The sequence below is a fragment of the Phyllobates terribilis genome, unplaced genomic scaffold (assembly GCF_046119375.1).
Source record: "Phyllobates terribilis strain yellow unplaced genomic scaffold, ASM4611937v1 Scaffold_2__4_contigs__length_985480577, whole genome shotgun sequence".
NCBI classification, from domain to species: Eukaryota; Metazoa; Chordata; class Amphibia; order Anura; family Dendrobatidae; genus Phyllobates; species Phyllobates terribilis.
The window spans coordinates 721203928-721222790 of record NW_027362762.1 but is presented as its reverse complement, the minus strand read 5'-3'; positions in this window follow the sequence as shown (position 1 = coordinate 721222790).

Genomic DNA, 18863 nt, shown 5'->3' with positions numbered 1-18863 from the left:
TGCTGTTTTGTTTTCCCATGTGTAAAAGTAAATCGGAATCCATGCCTTAGTAAAAAAATGTATGACTGTATGTGCCGAATTATTATTACCGTCTCTTCTGCTATGCTAATACTATACCTTTGCGATGCTAAAAATGCCTTGCCTTTATATCTCAACCTCTGTATTTGAGGTGCGAAGTTTCACAGAACGTTTTTTTAAAGCAAGCATCCACATTCTCTGAAATGCAGGCATAATTAAGAGAAATGACAGCTGCCTAGCTAAGTGAAGATATCCATCTTTTGAACACACCATCTTCCTTCCCCTGTGGAACTGTTGATGTGATGGAGATCATGATATTCATCAGCGCAGGTCCCAGTCATCCTCCAGACGCTGGGAAACAGGCTTCCATAATTCACATTTCCCAATCTCCCCTAGTTTCGCACAGGTATAAATTAAATTGGGACCTTCAGAAAACAGGTTTGCCAATAGGGAATTATTGAGAAACAGAACAGCCTGGGACGAAATGACATTCCGAAAGCTATATACTTCCTAATGATATTTCTAGTCAAATGGTTTAACATATGGATATATACTCTACTTCTTTAATGCCGTATATATAATAAAAATACATTTCCCGTATTACTCTAACAGTCACACACAGAGACGGGGACATGCTGTGTAAGCATGCTGGGCTTGTTTGTCATTATTTGTGCATTTTAGGAAAGAACTATGAATGTGATTTTTTAGGAAATCTATTATTAAACTGCACACTGTACATCAAGTACCCAGTAATAAGTGTTCAGACAATTCAAACTACGGGAGTTCGTTTTGGGTAACATTTTTCTCATCAATTCTCATTTCAGGTTATTATTTTAGGCTTATCAAAAACAGAAAAGTCAAACTAATATTTTCACAATTACATTTTAATACATGGTTTTAATCATGACATTTTTAAAATACATGGATTTACCAGTGTTGTTATCATGAAATGTCACTTAAACATATCATATAACAACTTGGTGGGAGTTTTGACTTTGATGAGGTTCATTACTATAATGGTGTATCACACATACTGTTACACAGGACTGCAACATTTTTATAATGGAATTTTTCACAAGATTGAAAAGCGTGATGCAAGTAAACTAATCTGTCTTCCAATTGGAGGAGAAGGATGTACAGTGTGCAATACTTGGACCACAAAACCACAAAATCGTGGATTCATCACATTAGTAAAAATAAAGAAAAAGTGTCTAACCCCTTATTTCCATACTACAAAAACTCTCTCTTTGTACATCAACTAACTACATTCTAATACTTGGATACAGTTCAGACTTTTTCCAGGGACATCCTCCCAAGCAAAACACATTAAGGGATATGATTTTCTGTTAACCTGGACAGTTTGGGAGCATTTCCAGATGCTTTGAGGTAGTTCCAGGTGGGGCTTTGTGATTTTGGCAAGTAAATATAAAATGTATGTGAAATCTATGTGCTTGGCAATGTAAATATGCTCAAAATAACTAACTAAATGTTAACTAAGTGTGAATACCTTTCATTACTCATTTAGTCCCATTTTTGAGAATACTACTAGCTTCAAGCTATAGGAGAACATTGCACCATAATAGCTCACACAAGTTACCATCACTATTAGGTTAAATTCCTTTTTGAGACAAATGGATTCTGGAGGCGCTCCCGTGGAAGAAAGAGTAACCAAAAAATTGTTGAATCTTCCAATTGTGGTGCAATCACATGGAGGATATTGCACCAGGGATTAATATTTGTAGGTTTATTAAAAAATCATAAAACCGTGAATACACATAAGGGACATGGATGTACAAAGGGGAAGGGAGAAGGGAGTCTTTAAAAAGAAGTGATCCTTTTTAAAAACTCCCTTCTCTATAGAAATCTCATGCCAGTTGTGCTTTTTTTACTCTGTGCAAACTGACCTGCGGTGTGTTTTTGAAATCCGCAACATGTCAATTTCTCTTGTGGGTGCATAGAGTTTTATGTGAAAATTTTTCCCATAGAATTGCATTACATGTGGAAAAAAACATACAGTATATGTGTGTTTAGTGCATTTGCCCTGCAGAAATGCAACCAAAAAAAGCCAAATAACAGGAAGTACTAAAAACAAAGCAGGTTCATTTAAAACATGACATACCCAAAAGAGATAAAAAATGGTGCAGCTTTAAAAAAACACAATAAAAATGCACTCAAAACACAATGAAAAAAATAGCTAATAGATGTAGAAATGATGCAAAAAAAATCTGCAACATCAAAAACTCTCCAAATACTCATCTTGGAAACGTAGCCTTGAGGCTAAACTATTGCACAGTGTGGATAACATACTTTGGTCTATTTCCAGAGAAAACTAGCAGAATTGTGAAAGCAGCTTTTGAAAGCAGAAAAATCAATGAAGTGACTTAAAAGTATGGCAGTTATGAAAAGGATTCTTAAATCACTTCTACCCATTGCCAACATTTATGGCATAAGCGGCTTATACTTAATGGTCCGTTTGGTGATGTTGTAGGCTCAGCAGCAAGCTCCGATCCAGGCTATTCCTCTGATTTTTAGATTCCATGGTCAATAGCAATTAGATCAACCCTCACCCACCCCAGAACATGTATGTTTTCGCTGACATTTAGTAATACACTGCCTTCCTGCTCCCTGCAACATTAGCAGCGGGTGAAACAGCTATCACTCTACTGTAGTAGCTGAGAACAGTTCTAGCTCCCTTCCCAGCTTCTTAAATCTCATCTACATTATTAGAAATATTGAAGGGTTCCCATTCATGACATGATCACAGTGTGCTGATGAATTTCCAAGTCTGCTGGGAATCTATTTAAGGGCCTAGATTTTAATAAGATCATAGAATCCTAAAAAGGTTAAAATGGTTAACAAAAAAAAAATTATGTGGTATGATGCACAACCTAATCTTCAGCCAATGACTGCAAAATTATGAAATAAAATTGTGTGGTAGTTGGCCTGACATTGTTATAATACACTAAGTGCCCTTAGTGCCCTTAGTGTCCACTTAACATTTAATAATATCTACTGAGTTCTCCCATATACAGTAATAAGTAATAATGTTCCCTGAGTCTCCCCCCCCATGCAGTAATAAAGGCTCCTGAATTCCCCTACAATAAATAATAATAAAAAAAATCATATTCACACAGCCCCCCACACAGATATAATGTTACAACACACAGTTTGGTCTCTCACAGCCCCCCTTCACACAGTATGATTCCCACACATGGTATAATACCACACAGGTCCTTACATTTAGTATAATGCCCCACAGTTCCCCACACAGTATGATCATCCACAGCACCTCACACTCAGTATGAGTCCACACACCGTATGATCCCCACACACATTATTATCCCTAATAGTCCCCTACACATAGTATATTGCCCCCTCAGCTTCCCACATGGTACAATCCCAACACACAAAGATAGCTTGATCCCCCACATAGAGCATAATCCACCACAGACAGCATGATTTCTCACAGCACCCCACGCAAAGCATGATCCTCAACACAATGCATGATCCCCCACACACATCATGAGTTCCAATACACAGCATGTTCCCCCACACACAGTATTATGCCCCCATGTTCCCCAACACACAGCATGATTCCCGCCACACAGTATAATAAGTCAATAGTTCCCCAAACAGAATGATTCCCCACTCACAGCATAATGCCCCCACAGCCCACCCAATAGTATGCCTTTCTGCAGGCTGCAGGTTTAAGGCTATGTGTCCACGATGCAGAAATGAAGCTGAAAATTTCTGCAGCATTTCTGCATCTCCCTGGCAGAAAAAACGCATGCAGATTGTACATGCGTTTTTCCTGCAGAATACATGCAGATTCACATGCGTATCCACATGCGTTAACGCATGTATTTCCGCATGTGGACTGACAAGCACTTTCCAGGCGATAGCATCACTTGGAAAGTGCTTGACAACTAGGTCACACTGTATAAATCCATGCAACCGGCATGGATTTATATAGTGTGACAGTAAAAATAAAAAAATGAAAGCTATACTTACCTCCGATGCCGCCGCGTGTGCTGTCGTGCTCCTTCCTGATTCCTTCCTGGCTTGCCGGCATCTCGCGAGACAGCCTGCGGTCACATGACCGCGACATCATCTCAGGTCCTGGAAGATAAGCACTGCAGGGGCCGCCCGACAGGTGACTATAAACTTTATTTATTATTTTATTCAATGGTACCCAGGTCTGGATGAGAGTCTTCTCTCCTCCAGAACTGGGTACCATACGCACATTGAACCGCATATAATCCGCTTGTACAAATGTACAGACACGGATTCTATGCGTCTCAATGCAAGTCAATGGCGGCGCTTCCGCTGCGCTTCCGCAAAATTAATGAACATGCTGCGGATTTATGAGCGCTGCAGAAACGCTGCGGAAAAATCCGCAGCATGTGCATTGACATTGCGGAATGCCATTGGGGACCATGGGGTGCGGATTACCATGCGTTTTTGATGCGTTTCCGCTGCTGAAATTCCACAGCATAAACGCATGAAAAACGCATCGTGTGCACGCAGCCTAAGGCAAATTACAGGCCACAGAACAGAGAGTTGTAGAGCAGTCTCCCTGTTCTGTTACAAGCTTTAACTGTATCGGTGTGCTGTACACGCTGATACAGTTATAAGCGGCTGTTTTTTCAGGTGTGAATCTCTGTGTGTGCGCCTGGGGCAACCATATCCAAGATATAATGACAAGTTATAATTATGGTGTATTATTTGTCAAGTTAAATTTGACTACATCCAGTATCTGACTGAGGGGCCAATGGCCCACCAGTAACATGGAGTCTGGGTGCTCACTTTTCATTTACATGAAAATATTACATAAATCACTTTCACAAGTTTGCCTATACTTCTATATATTAGTAAACTGGGTAGTTTGTTAATTGAATGAAGAGATGTTTGTTTTGTCTGTACATAGTAAATCAAGTGGATTGTGTGAGCTATTGCTCATATAAAGGGGTTGTGGCTCACTCCTGCCCAGGGGCCTACCAGGAGATTTACCTGATCCCCCGTGGGCCAGTCCGAGCCTGGCTGCATCAGTATGCATGTGGGAAAAGTTCCAATGGTAACAATAATTTGAGACAATGCAGCTACCTTACTAACGTTTACTGAACATCTGTCAGCTTTAATATTTTGTCCTATTACTCTGTTATTCCTCCAAGAAATGTAAGAATAAGTCTAGGATTGCATAAAGTGACAGCAACTAAAATAAAGTAACAACAGGTTGTAACCATCCTTTTGTTTCTTGGGAGTTCACAGATACTGTCAAAAAAGTCCTGACAGTGCCACACTGTGTAGGTATAAAACCAGTAACATATCTACAGAGGGAACAGGAAGAATGGTCACCCCAGCCTTTCTTACACGATGGGGCCCACCCTGATCTCTGGGTGACTATCCTGCTTAACAGTATTGGTGTACATAGTAAGCTGATGCAGTTAAAGGGAATTTGTTATTAAGTTTTTGCTACCCTATCTGAGAGCAGTAAAATGTATGGATAGAGACCCAGATTCCAGCGATGTGTCTCTTATTGGGATGCATGCTGTCATTTTCATAAAATCACTGTTTTATCTTCTGCAGATCTAGCAGTTCTCTGAACATTGTACACTGTGTGACCCTACCCACACCACTGATTGACAGCTAGTTGCCCATGTACTGTGTACACAGAAAGCTGGGGGAACCATTATATTGATGAAACAATGATTTTATCAAAACTACAGCAAGCAGCTCAGTAAGTGACATATTGTTGGATTCAGGGCCTCTGTCTATACAATACTGCTGCTGTAAGATTAGCGGGGAAAGACGTGGTGTCAGATTCCCTTTAAACGCTGTGGTTGAACAAGAAGCGGTAGTCTTTCTGCTTTATCATTTTCCGCTTTGTAGGCTGCAGCTAAATTTAACTTCAGGGGCATTACTATATGTAAGGATTACTTGGGGCATTATTACTTGTTTTTTACACTAAGAGAGATTTATTATTCTTCAGGGCACTTGGGATATTGTTAATTGTTAAAGGTTCATTTGGAGGACACTTAGGGGACACTATTGCTATTTATGGGTAACTTAGTATTTGTGGAAACTCAGTGGGCATTATTACTTAGGTGGGGCACCAGAGGCATTATTACATGAAAAGAAGGAGCTCAAGAGGACATTATCACTTTTTGTGGGGCATTCTGGGGCCACTATTACGCTTTGCGGTGCTTGGGTCATAAATATTATGGGGACACTCGGGGGACATTATTACTTTTTGCAGGACTCAGGGAACAATATACATTTTTAAATGGGGCATTATTACTCTATAGGAGCACTCAGGGTATTATAACCATAAAAGGAACACAGGGTGCAATATTATTTTCTTGAGTGCAAAAAGAGGGCACAATTAATTTCTAAAGGGTTCAACGATGGTGGTAATATTTTATAGGGTCTGTTTCATTGCTAGAGGACATTAGGGGGATTTAAAATGTAATGGGCACAGTGGTGGGCATTATTACTATGTTGAACACTAAGAGAAGTACAGTTAACATGCAACATAGAAGTTGTAGTAATAGGGACAAATGAGCTCAGTATAAGGGTATTAGTCTAATGTGTCTTTGTTGTAAACTCTGGAGAAAAGTTGTGGCAGTCTGGGCCTGATGAAAAGAATGGGAAAACGTGAATGACCCTATCATAAAGAACACCTTCTTTAAGTCAGTATATATAACTGTACTGTAATCGATTATATAGTCTCCTGAACCTTTATCTACCACTATACGGTCACTATATGGTGGCAATATAGGCCTTGGTCTTTGCATAGTGGTTTTTATTTTGTAACAGAATTGGCATCCCCACTAATAACTGTTGTAATTATGGTGCACCTGCATACTTGCAAACATGGCTACCTATATAAGAGGAGGACTCAGATGTGTTTTGCCTTCCCTAGCTATGCTTCTGGATATACCATATTGAGAAACGGAATTAACCCATTAGCTGTCACTTTATTGACACTATACATTTCCTGGGGGAATAACGGAGGGACGACACAACAGAGCCGAACAGAGTTTATGAGTTTGTTCATTGGCTTTGTGAGTGTGAATTCATAAATAGCCATACATAAGCCCGGCAGCGAACGGTCTTGGGAAAATTACATTTCCGCTGTACCCGGGGCAGTGACTGTAATCCAGTTTATAAAAGGCAATTATAAGCAGTAATTAGACATTGTTAAATAATGAAATGCAAGTATAAGATTTATTAGACATATATTTGTGGTTCATACTGTAAATGTGATGCTGTTTCTAAACGGCTTTGTAGATTTAATAAGAATACTTCAGTAGGATCATTTATTTGAAATGTTATTTTTGCTGCACACTGAAGAGTAAGGAAATCTTGAAGTCAGGCTACCCTGCATACATTTTTATTCATGAGACCACATTCACTGTACATTGAAGACACCAATAGGCATATGCATATGTTTCCCTAAGCATATGGTGCGAATATTAGATGCACTTTCTAGTCTCTGTTTACTATTCCAACGTGAAGCTGCCAAAGTGGGTCCTGCTGAGAATAATGTCTGAACCAAGACAAACTCATCTGAATTTCATGAAATCTCTGCTCGACACCATGTCAAAGGATTGCCTCCCCTTCAGCCTTCCCTCAATCATGGAGGTACAGTAATATTAATAACAAGTATACACACTGTAAACTCCCTTACAGCAGCATTACTCATTTTATACTTAGACTTGCAGATGATTTAACCTGTCTGTCTGGAGAATTAAAAGTTTTCGGGTTTATATTCTTGATATATTTATTTTTTTAGAGAGAAATATTTACATTATTTTTATTGGATAAATGTTAGTTTATAAACTTTTGGCAAAAAAGTTGGGAACTGTTTTCAAAGTGCTGTTTTGTATAATTACTAATCAATCTATTCGGCATATAACAAAAATATTTTTCTCTATATAAGATTTTTTTTCTTTCATTAAATCATACTTAATTTCATCTGTTTTTCAGAATCATAAATGACACGTCATGAATATTTAGTTGAGGCTCCTGTTCAGCCCTATTAGAATACAGTGCATTATTTAAAAGGGATTTGTCATGTAGACAGATATGGAGACATCTATTATGAAGGCATCTATTAAAGTAAGTATAAAGAAAGACATTAATGGTATAATGATATATAGTAAGCTATGCTAAGAGTCTTCATTGTTAGAGATGAACAAAGTTCACAGTTATTTTTGCCGTTATCTGAATTATGTCATACAGATAATTGTAAGGGTGGCTGCAGACGAGCGTATGAAAAATTGTCCGAGTTTCATCCAGAAAACTCTGACGATTTTTTTTCTCATCCGTGTGCCATCCATGTGTCCATTTTTTACATGTGCGTGATGTCCGTTTTCATACAATTGCATTACAAAAATATACATGTTCAAATACAGGTTTTTAATAGAAATCTATCCATAAAATTGGATGCCACAAGTATGGGCCATGTGGAATTCGATTTTTTTCATGCACCCATAGAATTGAATGGATGAATCTCATCCAAGATTCGTATAAAAGTAGTGTATGCAGCATTTTTTTTTCTCACAGACCATCAGACTGAGAAAGAAATAGTTAATCCGAACAGCCCTATTGAATAACATGGGTCAGTGTTCAGTCTGATTAAAAATTGGATAGCACACGTCCGATTTATACGCTCAACTGCATGAGTATTAAATGGCTATAATGTAATTATCAGTCAGTATGTGACCTGCATATACATTTGCCCTATTCAACCACCTTTTCAATATAAGAGTATTAAGTGAACACTGACTGGAAAAAAATTATGGATTCTAGCAGGTATTTTTTTTTTGCTCAGATAGGAATAAGAAACAATTAACTAGAATCTGGTTGGATTCCATAGGCAAATAATGAATGTGAAACCATTTTTCAGAAATTCCCTCTAGTTAAATAATTAGATATTCTACCTATAAGTTCAATATCTTAAAGCCATGCATATAAAATTGTCAGATTTCTTGATTTTAAATGATCAATAAGGATGCACTCTACAGGGTGGGCCATTTATATGGATACACCTAAATTAAAAGGGAATGGTTGGTGATATCAACTTCCTGTTTGTGGTACATTAGTATATGGGAGGGGGAAAACTTTTCCAGATGGGTGATGACCAATTGTAGCGATTTCAGATATCCAGTGGCATTGATGTTTCCATTGATGAAGAATGGCCCCACTATCTTTGTACCCCATAAACCACACCACACCATCAAGATACGAGATGTGCAGCATCTGAAGCAACGGATACTGGAAGCCTGTGCTAGCATTTCTTCTGTGGTGTTGCTATCAGTGTGTCAAGAGTGGGAGAAGAGGGTTGCATTGACAATCCTACACAATGGGCAGCACTTTGAACACATTTTATAAGTGGTCATAAACTTGTAAAAAACTCATGAAAGAATAAACTTATGTTAAAACCAAGCACACCACTGTTTTTCTTATGAAATTCTCAATAAGTTTGTTGTGTCACATGACCCTCTTCCCATTGTAAAAAAGAAAGTTGGATCCAAAATGGCCAGCTTAAAAATGGCCACCATGGTCACCACCCATCTGGAAAAGTTTTCCTCCTCCCATATACTAATGTGCCACAAACAGGACGTTTATATCACCAACCATTCCCATTTAATTTAGGTGTATCCATATAAATGGCCCACTGTGTACAATAGATCTTAATTTTAGTAAGAAAAAACAGTTCACATTGCAAATCTACCTAAAAAGTGAAAAAGTTTTTAAATATATCATTAAAATATGGAGGAAAATTCAGTGTTCTGGAGCTTAACCCTTTCACCCCGAGCCTGTTTTCTCCTTCCTGACTAGGCCAATTTTTTCAATTATGACCAGTGTCATTTTATGATGTAATAACTCTGGAATGCTTCAATGAATCCCACCAATTCTGAGACTGTTTTACTGTAAGATATTGTACTCCATGATAGTGGTAACATTTATTCAATATGACCTGAATTTGTTTGTGAAAAAATCATAAATTTGCCAAAAATGTTGAAAACTTTGCAATTTTAAAACTTTTAATTTTTATGCCCTTAAATCAGAAAGTTATGTCACACAAAAAAGTTAATAAATAACATTTTCCACATGTCTACTTTGCATCAGCACAATTTTTGAAACACAATTTTTTTTGTTAGGAAATTAGAAGGGTCAAAAGTTGACCAGCGATTTCTCATTTTTACAGCAAAATTTACAAAAACATTTTTTTATGGAACACATCACATTTGCAGTGACTTTGAGTGGTCTTTATGACAGAAAATACCCCAAAACGACACCTTTCTAAAAACTGCACTCCTTAAGGTGCTCAAAACCACATTCAAAAAGTTTATTAACCCACCAGGTGCTACACAGGAATTAATGCAATGTGGAAGGAAAATAACTTTTTTTTCACAAACATTTTACTTTAGACTCAATTTTTTTTTATTTTCACAAGAGTAACAGGAGAAAATGCACCATACAATTTTTTGTACAATTTCTCCTGAGTATGCCGATACCCAATATGTGGAGAAATACTACTGTTTGGGCACACGGCAAGACTCGGAAGAGAAGAAGTGTCATTTGACTTTTTGAATGCAAAATTTGATGGAATGATTAGCGGATGCCATGTTTTGTTTAGAGAGCCCTTGTTGTGCCTAAAGAGTAGGAACCCTCCACAAGTCATTTTGGAAACTAGACCCCTCAAGGAACTTATCTAGATGTGTGGTGTGCAGCTTGAACCCCCAGGTGCTTCATAGATCATAATAACGGTGAGCCATGAAAATAAAAAATCTAATTTTTCTGCCAAAATTTTTATTTTAGCCCCAATTTTTTTATTTTAAGGGTAGCAGGAGAAAATGCACCATACAATTTGTTGTGCAATTTCCTGAGTACTCCGATACCACATATATGGAGGAAAACTATTGTTTCGGCGCATGGCAGGGAAAGGAAGGAGTGATGTTTGGAATGCAGATTTTGATGGAATGATCTGCAGGTGTTATGTCGCGTTTAAAGAGACCCTTATGTGCCTAAACAGTGTAGACCCCCCAAAAGTCACCCCATTTTGATAATAGACCCCTCAAGGAATTTATCTAGACATATAGTGAGTACCTTGAACCCACAGGTGCTTCACAGTATTTTATAATGTTGATCTGTGAAAATAAAAACATATATTTTTTTCCACAAGAATGTTGTTTTAGCCCCAAATCTTTTCATTTTCATAGACTCAGGTCTATCCCAATCCACTTTCTTTGTGCACAGGTTCCATATTCATATTGTCACCTTCTGGACTTTGTTCATCCCCTACAATTGTGCGACTTTGTGCACATTTTTCATGCATTGTTATTGAGCTTTTTTTGCTCCTTTTTACATTGCTATTCTTGCACTTTAGCATATTGACACTTTAGTTCTTGGTTTATAAATTTAATGGCATTCTAATGTTATGCATGCCTGTTATTTGGTGCGTCCATATAATTATGGTATAGTGTTCTGTGTGCTTTGGTATTGTCACACTGGAGGATCAATTATGATATTATATGCTACTGGAACAATCTTTTTGATTCTGTGAAGGTTTTTCTATATTCTCTATATTATTGTGCCAAGATGTGATTGAGGAGTAGCTCTGCTTTATTATAAGCTGTGGGACATGTTTGTATAACCTTTGTGTTTTTAAGTGTTTTTATTTTTATTTTCTTTTTTTGGCCTGTTTTTTGTATCAATAAAAATATATGTATGTTTGGAAGATCCCTTTGTGTTGCATACTCCTTTTCTTTTGTTCCTATTTGATTGTTTTGTATGCTATAAGTTGAATTTCCTATATAAATGTGGTGCCCACCCTTCTTCCATACATACCCATTTTGGAAATTATTAGCCCTTTGTAATGACAATTTTAACTCCATGGGTGTTTTCTAGAAACAAGCAGTAGTGGATGTTGCTGAGTGAAAATTGCAATTTGACATTGCAGTGAGCAGTTAGTTGTAGTGACTAGCATGTTGTAGTGACTAGTAAGTTGTAGTGACCAGTACATTATGCCCAGCTTGTGCTTCTGGAGACACGCACCCATAAATTAGGTGGGCTATCATCGCTACAGAAATGCCAAACATGTGGTTGCCAAATGTGGTATAGACACACTGGGGCTCAGAAGGAAGGGGGTCATATGAAATTTGGAATGCAGAATTTGTTGAATTTCTTTTGGGGGTGCAAGGAGCCATATCGCTTTTCCCGAGCCTTTGTACTACCAGTAATGTGGAAGCCCCCTATATTTTCTTTGACAGATAGCGGACCTGAGTGGGGGCTTTTTTTGTGGATTGAGTTGAAGCTTTTATTGGGAACATTTTACATAACATTTTGGATCACATCTATCTGGTGGTCTTATACTGAGCACTTACTTTGGGGTTTCCATCCAAATCTCCAAGTGACATGACAGATGAAACCACTGACGAATCCATTCACAATAATGAGACAGCAGAGTTAATCTGGACTCCATCTGGCCTCTGTTCAGCTTTGTCCTTTTCAGAAATGCACAAAACTGTGGCTGACGATACTTTTATGAATGCCTAAAAAGACGGACACCGCTGGATCAAGGCCAGACTTCATCCACAGTGCCTCCATCTGCCTCATTATAAAGAATATTCTGCCGGGGGTTAAGTCTGAATCCTGTGTTTCAGAGATTTACATGGAAACCCCGGTGTAAATTCTCAGCACAGAGCACAGGATAAATGTGCGTCGAGACCCACTGCGATCTTTGGAAGGCAGAATGAACAAATCAACAGCAGGTGAAGAATTGGTTTTATTTATTTTTTATGCCGTTCCTCGTGCGGTATAAGTGATTAGACAACTTTATTCTTCGGGTTTGTGTGAGTACAGCGATACCAGATTTATATCGGGTTTTTATGTTTGGTGGCTGTCACACACTAAAAGACGCTTTTTATTGTAAAGACAAGTTTTTGCATTGCCATATTTTGAGAGCTATAATTTTTCCATGTTTTTGCTGACAGAGTAATTTGAGCGCTTGTTTTTTGTGGGATGAGTTGTCGGTTTTTTTGGTACCATTTTTCTTTCTATTCCGATTTTTGGAAGGCAGAATGAACAAATACAAGCAATTGAGCAATGATGAAGTTTTCAGAGATACCATTTTTATTTACATTCGTCTTTTTGATCCCGTTTTATTCCATTTTGCTCACGGTATGATGATAAAGCATAGTTTTTTGCCTAGTTTTTTATTTATTTTTAATGGGGTTCATTGAAAGGGTTAACTAGTAGAACAGTATTATAGGTCGGATTGTTTCGGACGCAGTGATACCAAATATGTGTATTTTTTGAATATGGACACCTTCACAGCATTTCTTTTATTTATTTAAATGCGGCTGAGCATGTTTGGTTTTATTTGGCTAAAAATTATTTTAAAATTGGTTTCATTAAAAATGTTGCATCATTTGCCTTCTACAGGCTTCTCATTGCACTGCTCATTGTTGGCTACAGAATGAGTCAACAGATGATCTGTGTGTCAACAAGCTTGTTGTTCCTTCTGAGCTCCTATTTGCTGATTTATGACCACCTGAAAGTTAAGTTGCCCTTTGCAGTCATAATCTGCTAAGAGCTCAGAAGAAGGAAATTAAGAGTTATTACCGATCATAAGGGCCTGGGCATTTGACCAATTTTCTCCTATGAGTGCTATCTGTGTTTTCCACGTATGGCACTCATACCTATGATATTTTTGGGGGTTTTTACACATGTTCAATTTTTTTTCCTCTGACCTAGTGATCAGCAGAAAAATACAGAGACTCGTCCAATTTTTATCTGAGTAGTCGGATCAAAATTGGCAAATGCAATGCAAAACAGACGATATCTGAGTGTGGTCTGATTTTCATGGACTGACAGAAAAGACAAGGTGGAGAAACTTTTTATTTTCTCTCTACGTATAAGAAAAACTGATGCCACTCTGATCAAACTTCAATGACCGCCTTATCAGAATAATTGGTCTGTTTTTCAAATACGTGGAGAAATCAGTCATGTGAACCTACCCTAAAAGTGAGCATACTGACAGATTCTCAGTTAACTCATTCTGTAACCAGTAATAGGCAGTGCTATACAGAGCCTATAGCTGCAATTCAGTACAAAAAAATTGTCTGCTAAGGTGTCCATATCTTTTAACCTACTGGCTAGAGTCATTACAAAAGAGCATATCTCATTATGGATGACCCAACATGTCTACTAACAGCCCATTGATTTCAATGAAAATTATTGTAATACCTCATGTCCCCTGTGGTGGTGCTGTAGAGCGTTGAACACTAACTGCCAGATTTAGCCACAGATTACAGCTGATCGTTGGGTGTTGGAGTGATCAGCTAATCATTGGTGGGCAGTACTCACTGTTGCATGAAATACTGCAAAATTATGACTTCAGCTTTTGAGCTTTTTATTAAAAATTTCCTCTACTTGTATTTTATTACCTTTATTTTTTAATATCTAGAGAAATGGAAATACAAAAATGGGAGACGTAAGCCGTTTTAAAGCAAGTGGGTCAAAGAGAAATATTAAAAAAGAACAAAAGACAAACATTCAACCCAAAATATCTACGCTTTAAATTGGTGTTCTAAGTGTAGGTTATGACTTGCATGTTTGATCAGTCTTATTTCAAGTCGAAAAGGGCCACCCAAATTGGTACCATACACACATTCATGATGCCTGATACAGAGACATTTAATATATTCCATGAAAACATTTTTTTTTCTGTTCATCTCCAGTCATAGAAAAATATGACAAGTCCTTCATACTCACCAGACTTGTAAATGATGCAGTCTAATGGTTTATTGAAGGACAATGATTGACGTTCAGGTCACAATTCTTATCTGTATTTTGGCTGGACCTTATGTCCTTTTTCCTTTAGTGAACCACTACTTTGCTTGCAAGTCTTACGAATATCTGTGGCATTTCCATATTCTTCTACCCATGAGCATTCAGACATATGATTGATATTAGTGTCTGATGGTGAGTGACCTCTGCCTCCAACTTACAGCTCCATTCAAATGATGGAGAGGGTGTTGCATGGCCGAGTGCTTTCTCTTGATTGCAGATCCAGTAGAATAGAAACTGCACTATTAAATCAGATTAAAGCTGGAGGGAAAGCTCATTGTCAACGGATGATTGAGGGTATTGCTAAAGGAGGAAGCTATTAGTATCCGGATAACTTTGGGGGTTATCTATCAAAAAGGAGAAAATGGTAATAGAAGCTGAGCTTCTGGGAGAAAACCTCTGATCTGAGTTTCTTGAATTGCTGCAATCATTATTCACTCACAGATCCAGACGTAGCCCTAGCACTGCAGGATTCCTAACCGTTAAACATGTATTAAACAGTTCTAGACAAAGGTCTAATCTTAACATCAACACCTTGTGACGCAAGGCTTACCACTTCATCTTCCGTCTACTGAACTTGATGATGCAGTGTGCCGGATTATTATGTAAATTCCATGCAGTGACCTAGTGCTTCTGGCCCTCAAAACAGATGGGCCTGATTCAAATCAACATATTTTAATTTTCGCAGTAGGGAATTACCACTATCCATGCATTATGTTGCTTTGCTATGCAAATCACAAAGAGATCATTTACATAATCTCAACACTTACTGTGGATAGTAAGGTTCGGGTTGTAGATGATCATAAAGATCTCCTGTCTGTAGGTGGCTTCAGATAGAAAGTTTGGACATTGTAAAATGGGAAATTATTACCTGTGTTTTAACATAGCAAGTTTTTGTTGAAGGAATGAGTGTTGTGAAAAATTAACCTCAAATTGATGAAAGCAAAGAAGAGATAGAAAGTGGCACAATAGTCTTTGTCAAAAGTTTTCACTACAATTATGACAGTATTATAGGAAATGTATGTTTTCAATGTGGCAAAACTGGCCGACATAGGCCATAAGTATTCTTTTACCTTTTGGGCACATAACATTCCCCATCAGAGCTGTGATAACCCAATCAAATGGTGCTCATTTGACAGTATTATACAAATCATGGATTAGAGTATCATATAGTGTTCATAGGATTTGGCACATACAATACATACTACATAGCAATACCATAATATTGTCCTACCCCTGGTTGGACAGAAGTGTTATTTTTAAACTATGCTATGCAATAAATGTATGTGGCTAGCACAGTATTAAGGGTAATTTTGTGGGACTGACTCAGTGCTATGGTCAAATGGTAGTTGTATTTTGGCATTTTTTAGAATACATATCCCATAGGCACAACAGTGGGGACTAGGTTACTAGGTAAACGATAACATCTCTATGTGCGGGTTATGTGAAACTAGTTATGGCCACTAATGCCTGAAACAATATATTTTTTTCACCCTACATCTAAGCACTTTAGGTTTTAACTTGGGTTTGGCCAGGATAAGAAGGGCCAACTCTAAACTTTATGGGCTCAATTCATGATTTGCAGTTTTTTTGTCTTTTTTTAATCTGGTGGTATTCACTGAGGTTTATTGGTAGAAATTCATCAAAATAGTGCACATAGTTCATGAATTTCATCAAAGTATTATTCTATTTCTTTAACATTTTTTGTGACTGTATAGCAAAAATGTTCTTGTTTTTTTCCAAATGTTGCAATAATTGCAAAAACATTTCTGGTGTACAGAAAATGTTGATGGATGATGTAAGACTGAGATACATTTATAACAAACTTTGCAACTTTTTAAATAGTTGCAAATGATGAATCAAGCAAAACCTTCTGGAAACCTCAAACCACATCCACAGTGAATTAAACAAAACAGACAAACACATACAGTACAGACCAAAAGTTTGGACATACCTTCTCATTTAAAGATTTTTCTGTATTTTCATGACTTTGAAAATTGTACATTCACACTGAAGGCATCAAAACTATGAATTAACACATGTGGAATTATATACTTAACAAAAAAGTGTGAAACAACTGAAAATATGTCTTATATTCTAGGTTCTTCAAAGTAGCCACCTTTTGCTTTGATGACTGCTTTGCACACTCTTGGCATTCTCTTGATGAGCTTCAACAGGTAGTCACCGGAAATGGTCTTCCAACAGTCTTGAAGGAGTTCCCAGAGATGCTTAGCACTTGTTGGCCCTTTTGCCTTCACTCTGCGGTCCAGCTCACCCCAAACCATCTCGATTGGATTCAGGTCTGGTGACTGTGGAGGCCAGGTCATCTGGCGTAGCACCCCATCAATCTCCTTCTTAGTCAAATAGCCCTTACACAGCCTGGAGGTGTGTTTGGGGTCATTGTCCTGTTGAAAAATAAATGATGGTCCAACTAAACGCAAACCGGATGGAATAGCATGCCGCTGTAAGATGCTGTGGTAGCCATGCTGGTTCAGTATGCTTTCAATTTTGAATAAATCCCCAACAGTGTCACCAGCAAAGCACCCCCACACCATCACACCTCCTCCTCCATGCTTCACGGTGGGAACCAGGCATGTAGAGTCCATCCGTTCACCTTTTCTGCCTCGCACAAAGACACAGTGGTTGGAACCAAAGATCTCAAATTTGGACTCATCAGGCCAAAGCACAGATTTCCACTGGTCTAATGTTCATTCCTTGTGTTCTTTAGCCCAAACAAGTCTCTTCTGCTTGTTGCCTGTCCTTAGCAGTGGTTTCCTAGCAGCTATTTTACCATGAAGGCCTGCTGCACAAAGTCTCCTCTTAAGAGTTGTTGTAGAGATGTGTCTGCTGATAGAACTTTGTGTGGCATTGACCTTGTCTCTAATCTGAGCTGCTGTTAACCTGCGATTTCTGAGGCTGGTGACTCAGATAAACTTATCCTCAGAAGCAGAGGTGACTCTTGGTCTTCCTTTCCTGGGGCGGTCCTCATGTGAGCCAGTTTCTTTGTAGCGCTTGATGGTTTTTGCCACTGGACTTGGGGACACTTTCAAAGTTTGCCCAATTTTTCGGACTGACTGACCTTCATTTCTTAAAGTAATGATGGCCACTCGTTTTTCTTTACTTAGCTGCTTTTTTCTTGCCATAATACAAATTCTAACAGTCTATTCAGTAGGACTATCAGCTGTGTATCCACCTGACTTCTGCACAATGCAACTGATGGTCCCAACCCCATTTATAAGGCAAGAAATCCCACTTATTAAACCTGACAGGGCACATTTGAGATGTGAAAACCATTTCCGGTGACTACCTCTTGAAGCTCATCAAGAGAATGCCAAGAGTGTGCAAAGCAGTCATCAAAGCAGAAGGTGGCTACTTTGAAGAACCTAGAATATAAGACATATTTTCAGTTGTTTCACACTTTTTTGTTAAGTATATAATTCCACATGTGTTAATTCATAGTTTTGATGCCTTCAGTATGAATGTACAATTTTCAAAGTCATGAAAATACAGAAAAATCTTTAAATGAGAAGGTGTATCCAAACTTTTGGTCTGTACTGTACATAGTTTTAAAAAAGGTACAAGTGGAAAGATAAATTAAGTGTAAACAGAAAAAAGGCTTAAAACACTGAAAACGTGACAAAAAACAGGTGTAAATGCAACAATAATGAATCAATCCCTATGTACATTATGCAGGATTATAATTTTGTATTCTGTAATACTCCTCCTTTCAGTGATTTCTATGGTTAAGATTAGTGATGAGCAAGCACTAAATTACTCGGGTGCACATGCTTGACCTGAGTAACAAATACAATGTAAGTCAATGGGAAACCCAAGCATTTTTCTGGCACCACCCCACCCCTCGGAGGTCTCAAGGGGGCCTAAAAATTGGTCAAATAGATGGAAACAGTGCTGAAATGACATGGGAACAGCATGGGGAAGACCCCTGGAAAAATCTCTTAATCCCTGCAGTCACTGCTGTGAAC